Here is a 21,362-nt window from a genome sequence, read left to right on the forward strand (position 1 = left end):
TTTATTGAGGCGACACATCCATTCCTCGAAACTGATGAAGAACATAAAGAAATGGAATCTTATATATGCCGGACCATATGTTATTGTAAATATACTAAATCATGGATCATACTTGTTGGCATATCCCGAATCGAAAAGAATAAAGGGATTATTCCCGCATAATTCATCGAATATAAAGAGATATTACATACCCCCCCCCCCCCCCGCCACTACCCCTCCAACCCAACAGGCATCCACTCCTAGGGGTTGAAAATTTATCGGTACTGTCACCAATGACACTAGCGACCCTGAAAAAATATGGATTCCATACTAATATCGGTCGTTATCGAATACCTCTACACGCTACGACTACTCTCGCTCTTGAGATAGCAAGGGTATTCTACCCCGACAGTAGTTTTATACAAGTAATTATACAAATAACGAGTCAAGAATAAAGAATATTTGGCTGAAATTGCTCCACACGTTCCTAAGTTCTGCTGCTACGTCAACCCATTTTCACCCCACACACCCTTACGGGAGGAACAGGATGTGGAGAAACATGTGAATACGCCACGAGGAATGCATGTTTCAACAAAATAACAGATGCTGGTGAAGCCTGCAGATGGCGTTATTGTATTTGATCACGAATGGTACCTGTGCATTATCCTTAATAAGTCCCAAGCGTCATTCCCCGTCAACACAATATTATGTGTGGTTGTGAGTACACTAAGTCGGAGCTACGTGAATTCCAGTGTAAGAAAATTGCTGGTGCTCATATGGTGCATGCTTCCTCAACCAAGGTAGTCGAAGAGTTTGGTACTCCAAGAGGAACGGCATCGAAGAATTATAACGGTTACAGGGAAAGCGGAGAAACATCATACGCTAGGTCACTATGTGGACGAAAATGCACCTTGAGTGATCGTGGCGGACGGTCAGTGAAAAGGACTGTGACGAAAAATAAATGGACAACTGTTACTGCAGTGTTGAATGTGGCACTCGGGAACACTGTCAGCACCAAAGCAACCTGAAGGGAGCTCCACAACCTGGCGATTCCAGGGCGAGCTGCAATTCAAAAACCACTCACCAGTGTCTCAAATGTCGGTAATGGCGAAACGCGGTACCGAAGCCATAAAACCTGGACTACGGAACAATGGAAGAAAGCCACTTGATCATACGAATGTTCTTTCACACTGTTTCCACCTTCTGTCCGAGTTAATGTCTCAGGAGCGTGCTCGGTGATTATTTGGGCAATCATATCGTGGTATTCCATGAGCCCATGGTTACTTTGCAAGGTCGCATTACTGCCAGGGATTTTTCGACCATTTTGGCTGATGAGTGCTATACCATGGTACAATATTTGTTCCCCCAGTTCCTCAAGCCTGTAACGTATGCATGCAGCCCAGTGACAGATCTTTTGTCATCTTGGAAGGCGGCAATTTCCAAAGCATACATTGTCTCGAGGAACATAGAAATAAAGACTCTGCTTCATGTTCACAGTAAGCAGAATCAGTCGGTCCAAGACATGGTACGAAAAGAACTCTGAAACATTATATTGTGTGATCTGGGTTAAGCGCCTCATTGCATAATCGTTGTTATCAAGGCGTAGCATTATTTGAAAAGAGACAAAATCGCCACCCGTTGGACCACACTAGATCCCTTACTGTTCAGCTACTGCGTTATTTCGCCCATTGAAGGCATGCAGCTGTATGTGTAGCCGACTGCAAGATTCCTTTGCAAGCAGTTCGCTGCGAAATATTCGCTGAGGTGGATCTGTATTCAGTGACAGCAGCAGTTCTCCGGTTTCCGTCGGTTGGATGTTGTTACGAGAACTGTTGTTAATGGCTTCGAGTGGTGCACCATCCCTTGCAGACCTGTTGGACAATCCGCGTTGATATACACATTAGGGCACATTAGGACATGGGTAAGTCTAAATACGATAGCTCCTTTCTGCGATCTTGTGGCGTCTCCACATCAACCTACCGTACTGCGGTGATTCCACAGAACCAGCTGGTACAGACACACCGCTTCACTGTCGTGACGTAATCGTCTAGTACAAGATCCAAGGCAGCCAGTAGCTGAGAGATCTTTACTGAGTTACTTTCTCCAGAGTTTGGTGGGTGGTAAACATTCGTTTTTCATACTATCTTTGGTTCGTCCTTTATTTCACTTTGTCATGCCCGTCAGTTTGACTCTCCACGTTTTATTTCGTTCTTTTTGTTACCTGTCGGTACTTTACATGTGCAGCAGGTCTGGACAGCTGGTACTGATGCGCCAGTGAACTGTATGTCCCAGTGCTGTTCTGGGAGCATTCTGTCTTCTGAAAAAAGGCTCACGATATAATGCGGAAGTGGTACGGGCTGTGACGTCTGCCGTTTGGTAAACCAGGACCGTTACGCGGTCAGGTGATAGGTGCAGCCCGAGCATGAGGGACCAGTTTTAGACAGGCTGGAGCCGAACGACGAGCCTTTCGGCAGATTTGTTGAGAAAACAGCTACATAATTAACAAAGATAAAAGGTCAGTCGTCAGCTGCACATTAAACGTTTATTTGGTTCACTTCACCGGTATGTTGGCTGATTGTCGTCGCTCAACTATATACGACGTGAGATTTGACAGTTAACTGCTACTCATCACACGCATCATGTATTTTTAGCCATGGCGCTGTATTTTATCGATTCTGTAGGAGAGAACACTACCGTTCTGTGGTATCGATAGCTACGATGCCACGGCGTAGGTGAAAGTTCTTAAGTTGGCACTACGACAGACACCGACGACAGCACCCTCTAGCCGGTGCTGTGGAGGTCTACGAGCTCCGCTGCAGATTCTGCCCATTTCATCAAGACCAGACGGCCTGGAAACATCGCTTCAACCTCAGAGGGTGTTGGCTTGCTATTGAGTATGTACTACTTACGACGGGTTTATAGCTTTGCTCATCATTGCAAAGTTATGTAACCATTTATTAACTTATTTTTGTCTATAGTAAAGGTCTATAATTCACACTGCAGTACCGAGAGATTTTCACCTTTTCCTTTTCCTACTCGCTTTCGTCATTCGGCCAATCTTTCATTTTCAGGAGCAGACCAACGTGCCGTCTTCCTGGCGGGATGCAAAACGTCCGATTCTTACTTTGACGCCGGCTTACCAGTGATCTGAGCCAATTTCACTTCTGAAGATGACAGTTTAAACTGTCGAAACTGGAAAGGTGAACCAAATAAAGGTTTTCTTGTGCAGCTGACGAGTGACATTCTTTCTTGAAATATTCTGTTGCTGTTGAAATACAGCTATGAACGAAATCATAGCTACGTAATGATTAGGTGGCAGCAGGAGAATCTTGTAAGTGGTGAGACAACATTTGGTGGCAGTGTCCATCACAGATCGACAACTGAGTACAGAAACACAAGCGTACCACAGCGCAGTAGCGAATGTTTTCGACGTGATCGCACCACGTGGGAAGTGCACCACCTACCTCAACTGATGGTTGAGCGACAGGGCAGCAGGCAGGGTCTTGTCAGGGTCGTAGGGCAGACGGCTTGTGGCAGCCCAGGCGGTGAGTTTGTTCAGCCGTCGTTGTTGAATTTGGAACATGCGGGGACATGCTCTTTTTCAGGGGCGCCGTATCATCGGTATGTGGGCCCATCTGGGCTGCACCGTGTCAGTCGTGAAGAAGACGCATAACACAGGTTCGTGTAGAGTGGCCTCTGAGATTCCAACATGGATGTTCCGACGTATAGGCAGCGTGGATTGGAAGGACTGCCTGTGCAGGTAGGAATAGAGCAGCGGGTCTTAACGACACGGGTTCTCCGACGACGACGTACTCGCGCCTCTCGGTACGGAAGGCTTGGGAGACGTCGAGTGTACTCTCTGGAGGAGGTAACTAACAGTAATTTGTACGGTGAGTTTTGTGCGTGCAGCGCTCGGGGCCCGCGCCTTCCGCTGCCGCTGCTGTGTGTGACTGGAGCCTCCAGCAGCGGCGGCAGGTGGCGCCGCCAGAAGCGGCGCCTCCATAATTCAGGGCGGCCATCCGCCGCCACAATGGCTGCCGCGTGAATATTCCAGGCCGCCGGCGCCGGCGCTGGCTGCGAGCCGCGACAGGCCGCACCGGCCCGCAGCTGGACCGGGACAGCCCTTTATGAAAGTCTAATGGAGCTCGGCCAGGCTGCCCGCCACCTCCCGCCCTGTCCCATCGCAGCTGATAACGAATTTCAGATCCGCGGCGTCCGACGCTTCCGGAGACTCGCCAACTTCTGACTGACTGTCTGGCTCTCAGTACGCAGCCGTCCTCTACCTTCCCCATTGTCTGCGCTGCAATCTCGACAACAGATCTACCTCTATATCTACATCTTCATTTATAATCCGCAAGCCACCCAACGGTGTGTGGCGGAGGGCACTTTAGTGCCACTGTCATTACCTCCCTTTCCTGTTCCAGTCGCGTATGGTTCGCGGGAAGAACGACTGCCGGAAAGCCTCCGTGCGCACTCGAATCTCACTAATTTTACATTCGTGATCTCCTCGGGAGGTATAAGTAGGGGGAAGCAATATATTCGATACCTCATCCAGAAACGCACCCTCTCGAAACCTGGACAGCAAGCTACATCGCGATGCAGAGCGCCTCTCTTGCAGAGCCTTCCACTTGAGTTTGCTAAACATCTACGTAACGCTATCACGCTTACCAAATAACCCTTTGACGAAACGCGCCGCTCTTCTTTGGATCTTCTCTATCTTCTCTGTCAACCCGACCTGGTACTGATCCCACACTGATGAGCAATACTCAAGTATAGGTCGAACCAGTGTTTTGTAAGCCACCTCCTTTGTTGATGGACTACATTTTCTAAGGACTCTCCCAATGAATCTCAACCTGGCACCCGCCTTACCAACAATTCATTTTATATGATCATTCCACTTCAAATCGTTCCGCACACATACTCCCAGATATTTTACATAAGTAACTGCTACCAGTGTTTGTTCCGCTTTCATATACTCATACAACAAAGGATCCTTCTTTCTATGTATTCGCAATACATTACATTTCTCTATGTTAAGGGTCAGTTGCCACTCCCTGCACCAAGTGCCTATCCGCTGCAGATCTTCCTGCATTTCGCTGCAATTTTCTAATGCTACAACTTCTCTGTATACTACAGCATCATCCGCGAAAAGCCGCAAGGAACTTCCGACACTATCTACTAGGTCATTTATATATATTGTGAAAAGCAATGGTCCCATAACACTCCCCTGTGGCACGCCAGACGTTACTTTAACGTCCGTAGACGTCTCTCCATTGAGAACAACATGCTGTGTTCTGTTTGCTAAAAACTCTTCAATCCAGCCACACAGCTAGTCTGATATTCCGTAGGCTGTTACTTTATCAGGCGGCAGTGCGGACCTGTATCGAACGCCTTCCGGAAGTCAAGGAAAATGGCATCTAATATTTTCTGGGTCTCACGAACAAATAAAGCGAGTTGGGTCTCACACGATCGCTGTTTCCGAAATCCATGTTGATTCCTACAGAGTAGATTCTGAGTTTCCAGAACTGACATGATAAGCGAGCAAAAAACATGTTCTAAAATTCTACAATAGATCGATGTCAGAGATATAGGTCTATAGTTTTGCGCATCTGGTCGACAGCCCTTCTTGAAGACTGGGACTACCTGTGCTCTTTTCCAATCATTTGGAACCTTCCGTTCCTCTAGAGACTTGCGGTACACGGCTGTTAGAAGGGGGGCAAGTTCTTTCGCGTACTCTGTGTAGAATCGAATTGATATCCTGTCAGGTCCAGTGGACTTTCCTTTGTTGGGTGATTTCAGTTGCTTTTCTATTCCTTGGACACATATTTCGATGTCAGCCATTTTTTCGTTTGTGCGAGGATTTAGAGAAGGAACTGCAGTGCGGTCGTCCTCTGTGAAACAGCTTTGGAAAAAGGTGTTTAGTATTTCAGCTTTACGCGTGTCATCCTCTGTTTCAATGCCATCATCATCCCAGAGTGTCTGGATATGCTGTTTCGAGCCACTTACTGAACGTATAGTTTCTGAATGCTGTGCGACAGATCGCTTCCCGAGTATCTCCGCAAACCCATTCCGCTTCACATACAAATCGTAGTAATAGTTCGGACTGTCGAAGATACTGTTATTTCACCTATAGGGCGGGGCATGGGATGGGGGCAGGGAGGATATGGTCAGGAGGGAAGTATCATTAGGTTCATAATCTCAGCCTATACCCCCGCCCCCCACAAAAAAATCCAAAAGCATTTATATTTTGAATTTGTTAGTTAGTTACGTGTTCCATACATTGATTGAATGATTCTTTTATGAAAATTATGTGGAATGAGTCAGTTTACATGATATGTATACATACTGTTGACATTACTGTTGACATTAATGAACACATTATCATTTTATTCATACTCACGCATCTACATTTACGAAACTGGCTTCCAGTTGTTAAGTAGAAATTCGTTAATGGAATAGAAGGAGTTGTCCAGGAGAAATTGTTTTAAATTAGATTTAACGCAAGCTTCGCTACCTGTCACACATTTTATGTTATTGGACAAATGATCCGAAATTTTTATTGCTGGATATTGAACTCCTTTATGAGCCACTGGCAGATTTAACAGTTGATAATAAAGATCATTTTCCGCCTCTGGTGTTGTAGGTCAACCTCCAATTTTTTCAGCTGAAGTAGCACGAAAACTAAATCTTCAATATGCAAGCTATGTCCAAAAAGGGAATCCTTCCAGTTTGTGGTCACGTAAATAGCCTTCCGTCCCGACCGCCTGGGGGCAACGTGACACGCTGGTAAAGATGCCCACCCACAGGCTGACAGTAAGTTAAGCAAAAGCAGAAGGTGACAGATACACTCCTTCCCAACGCCCCCTCCCCATTCCCCCTCCCTTCTGCCCGCCCTCCCCACAATTAAGTAGAAAGCAACTAACCGACATCCTGAACGACTGAAAGACGCGGCGTCCCTTCGCTTACGCAGTCGCATAATCATAGTCACAATCGTACACCCGAGAGTTATCCTGATAACGACTCTACACTTCGATTTTATATTGTGTAAATTTCGATATCAAAGTTGTGAGACTATTTTACTACAATAATTTTCAGAACAACTGCGTGACACATGTAAGACATAAAGTAACCAAATTTCTGGATCTGTACTTTTCAGATGCAGTATTTACCTAAACTGCAGTTTGTTGGATGTTGTGCTAAAGCGATGTACTAGGCCTTAATGTCAGCAAAGTATTAGTATTATGATTATAACCACTATTATTATTATTATTATTATTATGTAAAAAGCGAGATTCCTAACACGGCCGCGGCAATAAGGCAGGCACACTTGGCGATGCGCTAGCGCACGAATCAAATTAATTATGTGACGTATTGTTCAGACCTCTCATTTGATGCGGCTCGCCATAAATCCTCTCTTCAGAAACGCACTACGGAAACACGAACTCCGCCCCACAAAGCACACGACGCAGAGACAAAACGGGAGCTGCCGGCGTTCTACACGATTTCGTGAGCTGCAAACTGCTCCACGAAACTTTTTTATCATTCCGGTCTTTCAGCGAATTATCCGCGAGAGCAGGATATCGGCACTTCAATTGGCCAATTTCAGCTCCTGCTGTTAGACCTGCTAGAGAAAGTGCTGCCCTCTGCCAATATCTTCAGAAGTTTACGTCCACCAAATGCTGGAAAACACAGTCCTTCATGGGCAAATTACTCGCCATTGAAATCCGCCTATGCCCGGACCAAATCCCATTTAAGATGATTCGAGAAAACCGGCCGATCGTCGTCAGTCTAAACAAGGTCCTCTTCTCCAAGCTACCGGAAACTGGCCCTGGTGTCCACAGTAGAGAACAAGTCTCAGACACAGGCGCGGCCTGGTACTGCTGCGTTACAACGGTAATACGTTATCTTGTCGAAAGTACGTGCCTACCATTCTGTAATGTGGAGTTAACGACTAGATGCCAACCTGACAGTATAAACGGAGGCGGACAGTGCTGTGTTGTCAGTAGAGAACCAATAACAGCAGAAAGGGTCGGTCAGGTAAGCTCAATGGCTTCGTACGAGGACTTGTCACTGGATACTTCAGTAGCAGATCCATTAGGAACATTTCAACCCTTCTAAATCTGCGCAAGTCGACGTTTGGTGATGTGGTTGTGAAATGGAAACGCGAAAGAATAACCACAACTGAACCAAGATCAGGCAGACGTTGTATACAGACGCACAGGGACCGTCGAGCACTGTCAAGGATAATTGTAGAAAGTCAGGTGGAATCAGCGGAAGGAGTCAGTCACGAGTTCCACAGTGCTACGAGCAGTCTAGCTGGCAAAATGACTGCGCGTGGGAAACTAATGGGGTGCAATGGTCGAGCGGCTCCTCATTTCTGCAGTGAATCTAAGTGAAGCTTGGGGTGGTCTAAAAAGCGATCACTAGACAGTCGATAAATGGAAACTCTCTACCCTGTTGCATTTGAAGCCACTCTTATACGGCCATAAGCCATGATTTTATATATTTTCGCTACTATTTTTCGTATAACTGTGAATTATTTCAGAATAAGAATTTCAAAAGAATAAGTAGTGTACTAAGGACTTATAGGCGTAAGAAATGTACTAAGAACTTTTGGCCGATGAAGTTATAGTTACGTCAACTTTTGTTTTGCGTAAATCTATAAATAGTCGAGACAATAGTGTCTCGGTCTCATTCTGTCATTCAGGCAATTTTGTCTCAGCTTATCTTGTCTCATATTGTCCGTATTGTGCTAGCTCGTGGCTTGTAGTTGTGGAAATATGTAATTTGGAACTATTCAAAAATTTAATTTCAGAACCACTTTTCACCTTCTCTAAAAGTAATTATCCTTGAGACAGGGAAAATATTATTAAAAAGAAATGGTAACTAGTAGTGAGGTAGGGAGTTTCATAGGACAGAAATTAATTCAAAGCTTAAACTGTGAGAACTTAATTATTTTCGATCGCTACATTACGCAGCCCAGCACGGCGATCGTCAATTTTTTTAATAAAATCGAATGAAAAATTAACATAGGAATAGCATCTTTGACTGGCAGCATTAATGAACACTGAATTTATGACTACTCCCAAAAATAACTTTTCACACGAATTTAACTTACTTGCAAGTGTATAGAATTCACTTGGACAGGACTTGCTTAAAGATTATCGTCTTTATTCAATGATTAATCCATCAAACTTAAAGAGAAAAAGATACTAAGAAGTACCTAGTTCTACTACGAACCCTCTTTTACGACAAATTCTAAAGACAGTAATTTGTGACGTCTTCTCACAAAGAAAATTAACAATTACCACGCCTTGAGATCAGAAAGAATATAGCATTAATGACGACCAACGACTACCAACTAGTCAAGGAATATCACGATTACAAGAGCAGTCACAGATGCCGATGGAAGGGTTTCTGTTTGCCGAATGCCTGGGGCCTCTACCCGCCATCTTGTGTAGTGTCAACAGTGAAGCACGGAGGGCCTGCCGCTGTGGCCGAGCGGTTCTAGGTACTTCAGTGCGGAACCGCGATGCTGCTACTGTCGCAGCTTCAAATCCTGCTTCGGGCATGGACGTGTGTGATGTCCTTAGGTTAGTTAGGTGTAAGTAGTTCTCAGTCTAGGGGACTGATGACCTCAGATGTTAAGTTCCATAGTGCTCAAAGCCATTTGAACCATTTTAAAGCACGTAGGACGTGGAGTTACACTATGGGGTGCTTTTCGTGGCTGGAGTGTGATCTCATTACTGCGATTAAGAAAACACTAAATGCGGAAGGATATGAGCACATTTTACAGCACTGTGTGCTGCGTTTAGTAGAGCAACAGAGTGAGGTTTTCACTCTGCAGCGGAGTGTGCGGTGATACGAAACTTCCTGGCAGATTAGATCTGGAAGCCGGACCTAGACTCGAACTCGTAACCTCTGCCTTTTGCGAGCAAATGCTCTATCGACTGAGGTATCCAAGCACGACCCACGACACATCCTCACAGCTTTATTTTCGCCCGTACTTCATCTCCTCCCTTCGAAACTACACAGAAACTCTCCTGCGAAACTTGCAATACTAGCACCCCTAGAGGAAAAGATACTGGGAAGACATGGCTTAGCCACATGCTGGGGGTTGTTTTCAGAATGAAATTTTCACTTGGCAGCGGATTGTGCTCTGATATGAAACTTCCTCGCAGATTAAAACCGTGTGCCGGACCGAGACTCGAGATACTGGCGGAAATAGCTCTGTGAGGACGGATCGTGAGTCGTGCTTGGATAGCTCAGTTGACAGAGCGCTTGCCCTTAAAAGGCAAAGATCCAGAGTTAGAGCATTGGTCTGGGACACAATCTGGCAGGCAGATTCAGTAGAGGAACAGTTCGGGGAGGATGGATCATCATGACAATGCACCCTGTCATAAAGGAGGTTGTGTGAGCCAGTGGTTTGTAGACAATAAAATAGACTGGCGTAACCACAGTCCCGACTGGAACCCAATGGAAGACCTTTGGGATTTGAAATTTTTGAAAACATACTCAGCGAATTTAAAATTTGTTAAAATTTTAATTTTAACCTTTGGGATCACTTAGAGCGTCGACTTCGCTCCGTACCCCAGCGTCCAACATCACTACCTTATTTGGTTTCGGCTCTTGAGGAATAATGGGCTGCGATTTCTCCACAGACATTCGGACACCCCATCGAAAGTGTCTACAGCAGAGTTAAAGCTGTATGAATATTCTGACATGTCCCAAAGCACACACACGACACGTTCATGTAATCTGATAGCCTAACTGGGCAATGAATTCACCTTCTTCAGTGCGGCTGCACAGATACGTCCGACCTCCCGTGGGAATCTCAGAAGAGCGAATATGGAGAAAATGCACAGGGGCTGCGGATACGTGCCGCTCGATGGGAGTGTGGGTCGACCGTGAGGCGAGTCGAGATAGTCGGTGCAGTTGCGATAACACTGTGTCCCAGATGGCGCTGTGGTTACCGCACCTGCCTAGTAAGCAGGAAATCCCGGGTTCGAATCCCGTCGCCGCTCATTTCGCATATTGTCCCAAAACAGCTGACAGCAGTGATCTCTCCCCTTTCCTTTCCTTTCCTTTCCTTTCCTTTCCTTTCCTTTCCTTTCCTTAAGCCGTCGGCACACGGACCGTGCATCCGAACGTTGATAGTTGAGCGTGCTGAATTTCTGACGTCATAGCGTGGAATAGCACGTTCGGAAGTCTTTCCCAACATGCAGAGCAATATCTGGCATGTCAGATATTCTGAGCGTGCGTCTGAGCGTTGACCAATGAGATGGCACAACGCCACCTTCGTCACACGCACACCGTCTACCTTCAGAGTTGTGAGGCGCCATATTGGCATTCATTTCAAGCCTATATGTATATATGCCGTTTCTGAGCACCAGCAAGTTGAGAATCTCTGGAAAACCCGTTGTTAACTGTGTGATTAGTTCCAATAAAATAATGAGAAACACCATATTCGTGGCAAAAGAATTATTGTAACTTGTGTGTTAAGAGAGTAGGGTATTTGAAGGCAGCGACACACTGAAGATCCACCCAAAACGCATTGTTCTTGGTACAATTTCTTATAATTAAATTTCAATTAGTAACATATCTACGATTAAGGTTTTCAGCACGGGGTAACACCCTATGATTAGATGCCAAAGCTACATTGATGGTTTAGCATAATGAGTAGCATCATTGTGCTGCGAAGAGTTATTAGGTGGGGCGATGGTTCGCGTTTTGATACTTACAAATTCTTTTTCCTTACATTCGCGTTTTTATTAGGTTCTGATACATTATTATTAGTTTAATATAAGTATATACTATAATATTTGATGTTATGTAAATGTAGGTTCACCTTTTTTTGAGGGGTGATTTTGTTCGGTTGGCTTAATGTACAGGACAGCTTGCACTACTTGTACAAAGATATTTTGCTCCTTTTTCTTTTACGCTTCGTAATTCACATGTTGCAAAGATTGTGCTACTGGGTAGGAACGGTGATCAAGTAAGACTGACTAAAATGTGGGAATGACGAAATAATGTTTATCTTATGCGGAGAAGTATTCCAAATTTGTACCGCACTGTTTGTAATGGAACTTTCATAAGCCTCTGTCCTTATTGATTGGACATGGTACTTTCCTTTTCGTGGACGATAGAGGAAATGTGCGTTTTAATAGAGCTAACGTGGGAATTTTACGCGCGCCCGTTGAATAAACAGTGTGATTTACGAAATAGAAACATCCCTCAACTGCCACTGGGGTGCGTTGCGGTCGCGCATACCACGTTGGGGCCCACGTACCGTATGCACAAGTCGCATCGTTCCTGAGCGTTCAGCAGGACGTTGGAGTTGGCACGCTCAACGTTAACGTTCGACAGCACGGTCCGTGTGCCGACGGCTTTACCTTTCCTCCTCTCTCCGCGTTCAGTTTGCATATAGCGTTAAAGCTGACGTAAAGGCACGGGTGGTTACGCCCCATATTATTGTCCACAAATAGATGTGTGGGTACTTTTGATCAGTTAGTGTGTGTGCTAGTGCCTTGGCAACTGTTTGTATCCCTTTTATTTCCCGAATAAACCTTTACTCGCAAACTCCTGCTTCTCAGACTGGACTGCATCATCACGTAGGATGCAGCAGCAATCTGGAGGGGGACAGGGAAGGGAAAGGGATAGTTGTACGGCTGAGGTGGGAGACAAGCTCTGTCTGGTGGAGTGTGTAGGGACTACTTCCAACAGGCACAGCATGAGGAGGTTGTGATGCAGGGAGGTGGGCAAAAAAGGAGAGGAGGAGGGAAAGATGGGCAGATGCATTGGCCGAGGACTGCAAATAAACAGGGAGGAAGATGAGAATGGGGAGGAGATGATAAGACAGAGAGGGCGGAAACGGTTGGGTGAAGGGTATGCGGAGAGTATGTTACCGTAGATCGAGGCCGGAATAATTATGGGAGTGGAGAATGTGTTGCAAGGTTAACTCTCATCTGCACAGTTAAGAAAAGTTGGTGGTTGACGGAAGGATCCAGATGGCTCAGGTAGTGAAGCGGCCAATGAAATCAAGCATGTTATGTTCCACTGAATGTTGTCCATAGGGTGGCCTATTTTGCTCTAGGCAACAGTTTGGCGGTGGCCTTCACTCTGGTGGACAGCTGGTTGCACCAATATAAAAGGCTGTGCAGTGATTGCAGCAAAGCTGGTAAATGACATGGCAGGTTTCACAGGTGGCCTGGCCCCTGATGTGGCAAGATAAACTGTGACAGGACTGGAATAGGAAGTGCTGGGTGGGTGGATTGGGCAGGTTTAGCACCTGGGTCCTCCACAGGTATATGATCCTTGTAGCGAGGGGTTGGGATTGGGAGTGGCATAGGGATGGATAGGATGTTGTAGAAGTTGGATGGGCAACGGAACATGACTTTAGGAGGGGGGGGGGGGAAGTATCTCGGTATCTCGTGTAGGATGTCCCTCATTTCAGGCCATGATGATAGGTAATCAAAGCTCTGGCAAAGGATGTGGTTCAGGTGTTCCAGTCCGAGGTGGTAATGGGTGATGAAGGGTCACTCCTTTGTGGCTTGTTCTTGTGGGTGGCGGGAGGATTTGGAGTATGAGGGGAAATGGCATGGGAGATCTGTTTGCGGACTACGTCTGGGGCATAGTGCCTGTCTGTGACGGGCTTTGTGAGACCGCAGCATACTGAGTAAGGGAGCTGTGGCACTGCAGAGTCCGAGAGATGGCACCACCGGCGCGTATCGAGGTCATATTTAGTTCGTAGCATCTTTTGGAAAGAGCGCACACCAAGTTTCAGCCATATTGGTCTATTTCTTTGTGTTTGGCATTCGTGTGAAACGAGGAAGTTGTCAGCTTACTGTTCGAAGAACTCCCGTAGAGTGAGGAGTGCTCTACGAGTGGCGGGCCCGTAGGCCGGGCAGAGGGCAGTGACGTGGCGCCGGCTCGTTACCTCCGGGCGAGCGCGAGTGTCGGCCAGCGACGGCCGTTACTCTTCATTAGGGGCGCTGAGTTACTGGCCGCAATTACACTGAGAGCACGGCCGGGGTGGGCCGGCGCGGCGCCACGGTCGCGTCCGTGGCCGGCCACCGAGCGGCGCGCCGCCGTACACTGACTCGGCCACAAATCGACACGCAGCTGTTGTACAGGAACGCAAACACCATCTACTCAAGTTTTCATTTTACTGGCCAAATGGTTTTGAGTTCTTTTTGAGACTATTAAATACGTATAACACTGAGCGCAGTTCGCCAGCTGACGGCGATTTACACTACCGGCCATTAAAATTGCTACACCACGAAGATGACGTGTTACAGACGCGAAATTCAACCGACAGGAAGAAGACACTGTGATATGCAAATTATTAGCTTTTCAGAGCATTCACACAAGGTTAGCGCCGGTGGCGACACCTACAACGTGCTGACATGAGGAAAGTTTCCAACCGATTTCTCATACACAAACGGCAGTTGACCGGTGCCGGCCTAAGTGGCCGTGCGGTTCTAGGCGCTACAGTCTCGAACCGAGCGACCGCTACGGTCGCTGGTTCGAATCCTGCCTCGGGCATGGATGTGTGTGATGTCCTTAGGTTGGTTAGGTTTAATTAGTTCTAAGTTCTAGGCGACTGACGACCTCAGATGTTAAGTTGCATAGTGCTCAGAGCCATTTGAGTTTACCGGCGTTGCCTGGTGAAACGTTGTTGTGATGCCTCGTGTAAGGAGGAGAAATGCGTACTATCACGTTTCCGACTTTCATAAAGGTCGGATTGTAGCCTATTGCGATTGCGGTTTATCGTATCGCGACATTGCTGCTCGCGTTGGTCGAGGACCAATGACTGTTAGCAGAATATGGAATCCTTGGGTTCAGGAGGGTAATACGGAACGCCGTGCTGGATCCCAACGGCCTCGTATCACTAGCAGTCGAGATGACAGGCATCTTATCAGTATGGCTATAACGGATCGTACAGCCACGCCTCGATCCCTGAGTCAACAGATGGGGACGTTTGCAAGACAACAACCATCTGCACGAACAGTTCGACGACGTTTGCAGCAGCATGGACTATCAGCTCGGAGACCATGGCTGCGGTTACCCTTGACGCTGCATGTGGTGTCACCGCCAGACACCACACTTGCTAGGTGGTAGCTTAAATCGGCCGCGGTCCATTTAGTACATGTCGGACCCGCGTGTCGCCACTGTGTAATCGCAGACCTAGCGCCACCACCAAGGCAGGTCTCGTGATACGAGAGAGCACTCGCCCCAGTTGTACGAGAACCTAGCTACCGACCAGATGTACGAAGCCTTTCTCTCTCATTAGCCGAGAGACAGAATAGCCATCAGCTAAGTTAATGGCTACGAACTAGCAAGGCGCCATTAGCCATACAGTGATTGTACTTAAAGTCTCCTGTTACTTCACGCCCGTCTGCGTTAGTCTAGCTTGCCTTTTCAGCCATCTCAACTTCACGGTGTCGGCCCAGCTACCGACACAACATTGGCGACGAGGGAAAAGAGTTCTTTCTGATTGCTTACATTTAATTGTGTCATGGCTTCGCCACATTCTCCAGATGTACTGTCCGAATTTTATCGCTTGCAGAATCAGCAGACGCAGGCGTTATTGGATGCCCTTGGACAGCTCGTCCAGGGTCAACGTGCGCTGCACACCGATGCGGCCGCCGCCGCTTCACCGCTACCGCAGCCACAACCTGCCGTTGCACCGCCTTTTAGGCACTACGACCCGAACCAAGAAACCTGGCACGAGTGGTCCCGCCAGTTTGCGTTCCACCTCGCTGCCTACAGAATTCAAGGTAATGAGCGGCAGCCGTTTTTGCTTTCTTGTGTCGGTGTGTCCACCTACCGTGTGATAGTGAAATTGTTTCCCCGACGAGACGTAGCAACTCTGTCCTACGAGGAAATTTTGTCTGCATTAGATGCCTATTTCAAAGAAACAGTTAATGTGGTTGCAAAACGGTATACGTTCTTTCGTACAAAACGTACGGCCGGTTAAACTAATAGGGAGTGGGTAGCAACATTGCAAGGACTTACTAGGGACTGTGCCTTTGAATGTGACTGTGGTCTTTCTTATTCAGATACAATGGTGCGTGATGCAATTGCACAGAACGTTTCTGATGTTCGCATACGGGAGCAAATTTTGAAACTAGTTAATCCCTCCCTTCAACAAGTGATAGACATATTGGATAGACAGGACACACTTGACTGTGCTCAGGAATCTTTTGAAACTTCGCCAGCCGTGTGTAACATTAACCGGCCCGCTGGACGCGCTGCGCGGTAACCGGGCCTTGCGCACGTCCGCACAGCTGCCGCCGCGCGCTAAGCCATGTGTGCCGCGCCAGCCCACAAATGTAGTGAAATCGTGCCCGCGGTGTGCTACTAGACATTCGCGTGAACATTGCCCGTCACGCCAAGCTATTTGCTTTTTCTGCAATAAGAAAGGACATGTTCAAAGTGTTTGCCAGAAAAAGCTCAGATCAGACAATCACAATCATTCCAGGCCCTTTGCTTCGCGCCGGAATCGAACCAAGGACACTCAGGCTCGTGGACCTTCGCCTATGGACATTCATGTCGTTAATTCCACTTCGTCCAGTGACACTTTCTCTAACAGTAACAGTGTTCGTCCCACAAAAACTGTGCGTCGACGTCGCCGGAAATCACGTCAATTAGCAAGTGATTCTGTACCAGTGTCTATTCAAATTGCACAAAACAGTCGCATTTGTCGTCAGCAGGACAATAAACTTTTTGTGGACTTAGACTTTGAAGGCAAAGTGATACCATTCCAGCTCGATACCGGAGCTGCAGTTTCATTGCTCAATCATGACACGTACAAACAACTGGGCAAACCTCCGTTGCGTTCCGCAAATGTTAAGCTAACTACATATTCCGGACAGAAAATTCCTGTGTTAGGACAGTGCAGCCTTCTTGCAACATACAAGGGACAAACAAAACTTGTGTCATTTTACGTTCTTCGTTCTTCTTCTGCAGTGAACTTGTTTGGTCTAGATTTGTTTCAGTTGTTTAACATGTCTATTGTAAATCAGGTCCTCTCAGTGAATCAGACTGTGCCTTCAGACGGTGTTTCTCGCTTATGTGACGAATTTGCAGATATTTTTGTACCAGGCTTAGGTTGCGCTAAAAACTATGAAGCACATTTAGAACTGAAGGTAAACGCGCAACCGAAATTTTTCAGGGCGCGCAGTGTTCCCCACGCATTGCGTGATAAGGTTGCAAGAACGTTACACGATCTCGAATCACAGGGTGTAATTGAACGTGTGCAAGCTTCTCTCTGGGCCTCACCCTTAGTAATTTTGCCAAAACCTTCCGGAAAATTGAGGCTTTGCGTGGACTTCAAGGCCACAGTGAATCCACAGCTAGTGACTGCTACTTTTCCTTTGCCCCGCCCGGAAGATCTTTTTGCTAAACTGTGCCCGGGAAAATATTTCTCAAAGTTGGACCTAGCCGATGCGTACTTGCAAATACCAGTGGACGACGAATCCCAGCGCGTATTGGTGGTTAACACGCATCTTGGATTGTACCGCTTCAAAAGACTGCCATTCGGGTGTGCATCCGCCCCTGCCTTGTTTCAGCAATATTTACAAACTATTTGTGCGTCGGTCCCTACTGCAGCAAACTATCTGGACGATATAGTGATCTCCGGACAGACAGAAGAAGATCATCTTGCGAACTTACGAACATTATTTCAGGTCTTGCGGCAAAATGGTCTTCGCTTGAGGAAGGACAAATGTGTGTTTTTTGCTCGTGACTTACCATACCTGGGACATGTCATTAATGCCCAAGGCATACATCCGAGTCCAGAGCACCTCCGTGCCATACAAGAATTGCCTTCCCCTCAAAATGTGAAACAGCTACAGAGTGTGTTGGGTAAAATTAATTATTACAATAAATATGTGCGCAATGCCTCTTCCATTTCAGCTCCGCTTCATCGCTTACGCCGTAAAGGTGTTCCGTTCGTCTGGACGACGGAATGTGAACGCGCCTTTCGCCAGTTGAAATCGGCGTTGCTTTCTAATACTTGCCTTACGCCATTCGATCCCCAGAAACCCCTTTTGTTGATGGTAGATGCATCGGATTTCGGGATCGGTGCTGTGCTTGCGCACAAAGTTGGCTCCCATGATCGCCCTATTGCCTTTGCGTCCAAATTGCTCTCGTCTGCGCAAAGAAATTATTCACAGATAGAGAAAGAAGCTTTGGCTCTCGTGTTTGGTGTTACTAAGTTCCATGATTTCTTGTATGGTCGTCACTTTACCATCATCACAGACCACAAACCTTTGACATCGCTTTTTCATCCGACCAAGCCTGTACCTCCACGTACAGCGCAGAAATTCATTCGCTGGTCTATTTTCCTCTCGCAGTACCGCTACGATATCTTGTATCGGTCCACTGCTAAGCACGGAAACGCCGATGCGTTGTCCCGTTTGCCTGTTGCTGAGGATAAAGCATTCGATTCTTCCGAACTTGCTTGCATGTTCATTGATTCGGAAACCGATGAAGTGGTCGAATCGTTTCCGATTGATTTTCGTCGTGTCGCTACAGCCACAGCTGCTGACCCTGTCCTTGCTACTGTTTTACGTTTTGTTGCTACGCAATGGCCTTTGTCAAAGTCTCGGATCGAGGATCCGTTGGTTCGCCGATTTTTTGCTCACAAGGAGAGACTTTTTGTTCGACGTGGTGTTTTGTTGTTGCGTTCTGATAATGATCAATCCAGAGTCGTGGTCCCACGTTCGTTACAGTCCTCTGTTTTACGGCTTCTTCACCAAGGACATTGGGGTATAGTGCGAACGAAACAACTTGCTCGTCAGCACTGTACTTGGTTCGGAATCGATGCTGCGATTACGAATATGTGTTCTTCGTGCCCGGCGTGTGCCGAACAACAGTCCGCACCGCCGCGGAAAGTCTTTGCGTGGCCAAACGCCACTTCCCCTTGGCAACGCTTGCACATTGATTTTGCTGGTCCATTCTGGAATGCTCGATGGTTGGTTCTGGTCGACGCCTTCAGTAATTTTCCTTTTGTTGTCCGGATGTCTTCCACGACGTCCTCCGCCACCATCCAAGCGTTGTCTGCTATCTTTTGCATTGAAGGTCTTCCGCAGACTATTGTTTCCGACAATGGCCCACAATTCATGTCCGCAGAATTTCAGTCATTCTGCCAGGCCAATGGTATTCAACATCTGACATCCGCGCCGTTTTCGCCTCAGTCCAACGGTGCCGCTGAACGATTGGTCCGGACTTTCAAGTCACAGATGTTGAAATTGAAAGAGTCGCATTCTCGGGAGGACGCATTGTTGCTCTTTTTGTCTTCGTATCGCTCTCAGCCCCGAGATGGTCGCTCGCCGGCTGAGTTGCTCCACGGTCGTCCTCATCGCACCTTGATGTCTTTGCTGCATCCGCCGCATCAGGTTCCTGTGCAGCGGCAGACTCCTGCTTTTGCTCCAGGCGACGTTGTATTTTATCGCAACTATCGAGGTTCACGGCGCTGGCTCGCAGGGCGCATTCTTCGCTGCCTCGGCCGCGCGATGTATTTGGTTTTGGGGGCCTCTGGTGAGGTGCGTCGGCATCTCAATCAGCTGCGCCTCTGTCGTCGCTCGGGTTCTGCCGCTCCCCGTCTGCTTTCAGCGACGGTGCCGTCCGGTCGGCGCCCTGGGGACCCATCTACTGGCTCGCCTCATCCCCAGGTGTTACCGACGATGCCTTCCATTTTGCCCCATGGCGACGCGCCGCCGCCGCCGCAGCAGCAGCAGCAGCAGCCGCCGCCGCCGCCGCTTGTTCTCCCGCCGGCGCCGCCCGCATTCGACGCTTCGTTGCAGCCGCCAAGCGCCTCCCAGGGTCACGCGCCGCCGATCGCTTCCCGTGACCAGCTGTCCTCCGCCATGGAACTCCCGCCCGCTCCGGACCACATGACGTCATCGCGCGTCGGCTACCCCGACGCAATGGAGGTTGATCCTTCGGTCCCTCCTGTCTCTTTACGGGCGCATACACCGCATGTTGACGTGCACCCTGGACTAGTTTTTCAGGCGTTTCCTAGCTCCCCTCGGACCGAATGGCCGGGTGCGGGTGGCACAGCCTCGCCTGTTGTTAGGCTCCCCACCTCATCGCATAGGTCAACATGTGGTCCTCCCCACGGCGGGCGGAAGCCTTATCACACGACCGTTCGCCGATTTGCGGGGGAGGAATGTGGTGTCACCGCCAGACACCACACTTGCTAGGTGGTAGCTTAAATCGGCCGCGGTCCATTTAGTACATGTCGGACCCGCGTGTCGCCACTGTGTAATCGCAGACCTAGCGCCACCACCAAGGCAGGTCTCGTGATACGAGAGAGCACTCGCCCCAGTTGTACGAGAACCTAGCTACCGACCAGATGTACGAAGCCTTTCTCTCTCATTAGCCGAGAGACAGAATAGCCATCAGCTAAGTTAATGGCTACGAACTAGCAAGGCGCCATTAGCCATACAGTGATTGTACTTAAAGTCTCCTGTTACTTCACGCCCGTCTGCGTTAGTCTAGCTTGCCTTTTCAGCCATCTCAACTTCACGGTGTCGGCCCAGCTACCGACACAACACTGCATCATAGACAGGAGCGCCTGCGGTGGTGTACTGAACGACGAACCTGGGTGCACAAATGGCAAAACGTCATTTTTTCGGATGAATCCAGGTTCTGTTTACAGCATCATGATGGTCGCATCCGTGTTTGGCGACATCGCGGTGAACGCACATTGGAAGCGTGTATTCATCATCGCCATACTGGTGTATCACCCGGCGTGATGGTATGGGGTGCCATTGGTTACACGTCTCGGTTACCATTGACGGCACTTGGAACAGTGAACGTTACATTTCAGACGTGTTACGACCCGTGGCCCTACCCTTCATTCGATCCCTGCGAAACCCTACATTTCAGCAGGATAATGCACGACCGCATGTTGCAGGTCCTGTACGGGTCTTTCTGGATACAGAAATTGTTCGACTGCTGCCCTGGCCAGCACATTCTCCAGATCTCTCACCAATTGAAAACGTCTGGTCAATGGCGCCCGAGCAACTGGCTCGTCACAATACCCCAGTCACTACTCTTGATGAACTGTGGCATCTATGCACCAAAATTGCGTGAAAATGTAATCACATGTCAGTTCTAGTGTAATATATTTTTCTTCTTGGTGTAGCAATTTTAATGGCCAGTAGTGTAGTTAAAGTCGACTCTGAACTCAATGTTTGCCAACTAACGACCTGAGTTTCACGGTTTTTCGTAATTAACGGATCTGATGGTGACCTGAAAAAGTGTCCTAGGTGGCGTTCCTGTTTATTGGAACTGGTCACGGCTGGCTGTGGACATTGCGTCTGCAGTTATGACCTTGCTGTTGCTGGCGGATTACTGTGCATTGGAACAGC

The 21,362-nt window shown here is 47.9% G+C and overlaps 1 protein-coding gene across 2 annotated transcripts in view; it reads right to left on the reverse strand.

The window, feature by feature from the left end:
- The window catches only part of LOC126457822 (extracellular sulfatase SULF-1 homolog), a 796,827-nt gene that overhangs the window by 198,479 nt on the left and 576,986 nt on the right, over positions 1–21,362 (reverse strand). The window lies entirely within an intron of this gene.

This window comes from Schistocerca serialis, chromosome 2, assembly GCF_023864345.2.
Source record: "Schistocerca serialis cubense isolate TAMUIC-IGC-003099 chromosome 2, iqSchSeri2.2, whole genome shotgun sequence".
NCBI lineage: Eukaryota > Metazoa > Arthropoda > Insecta > Orthoptera > Acrididae > Schistocerca > Schistocerca serialis.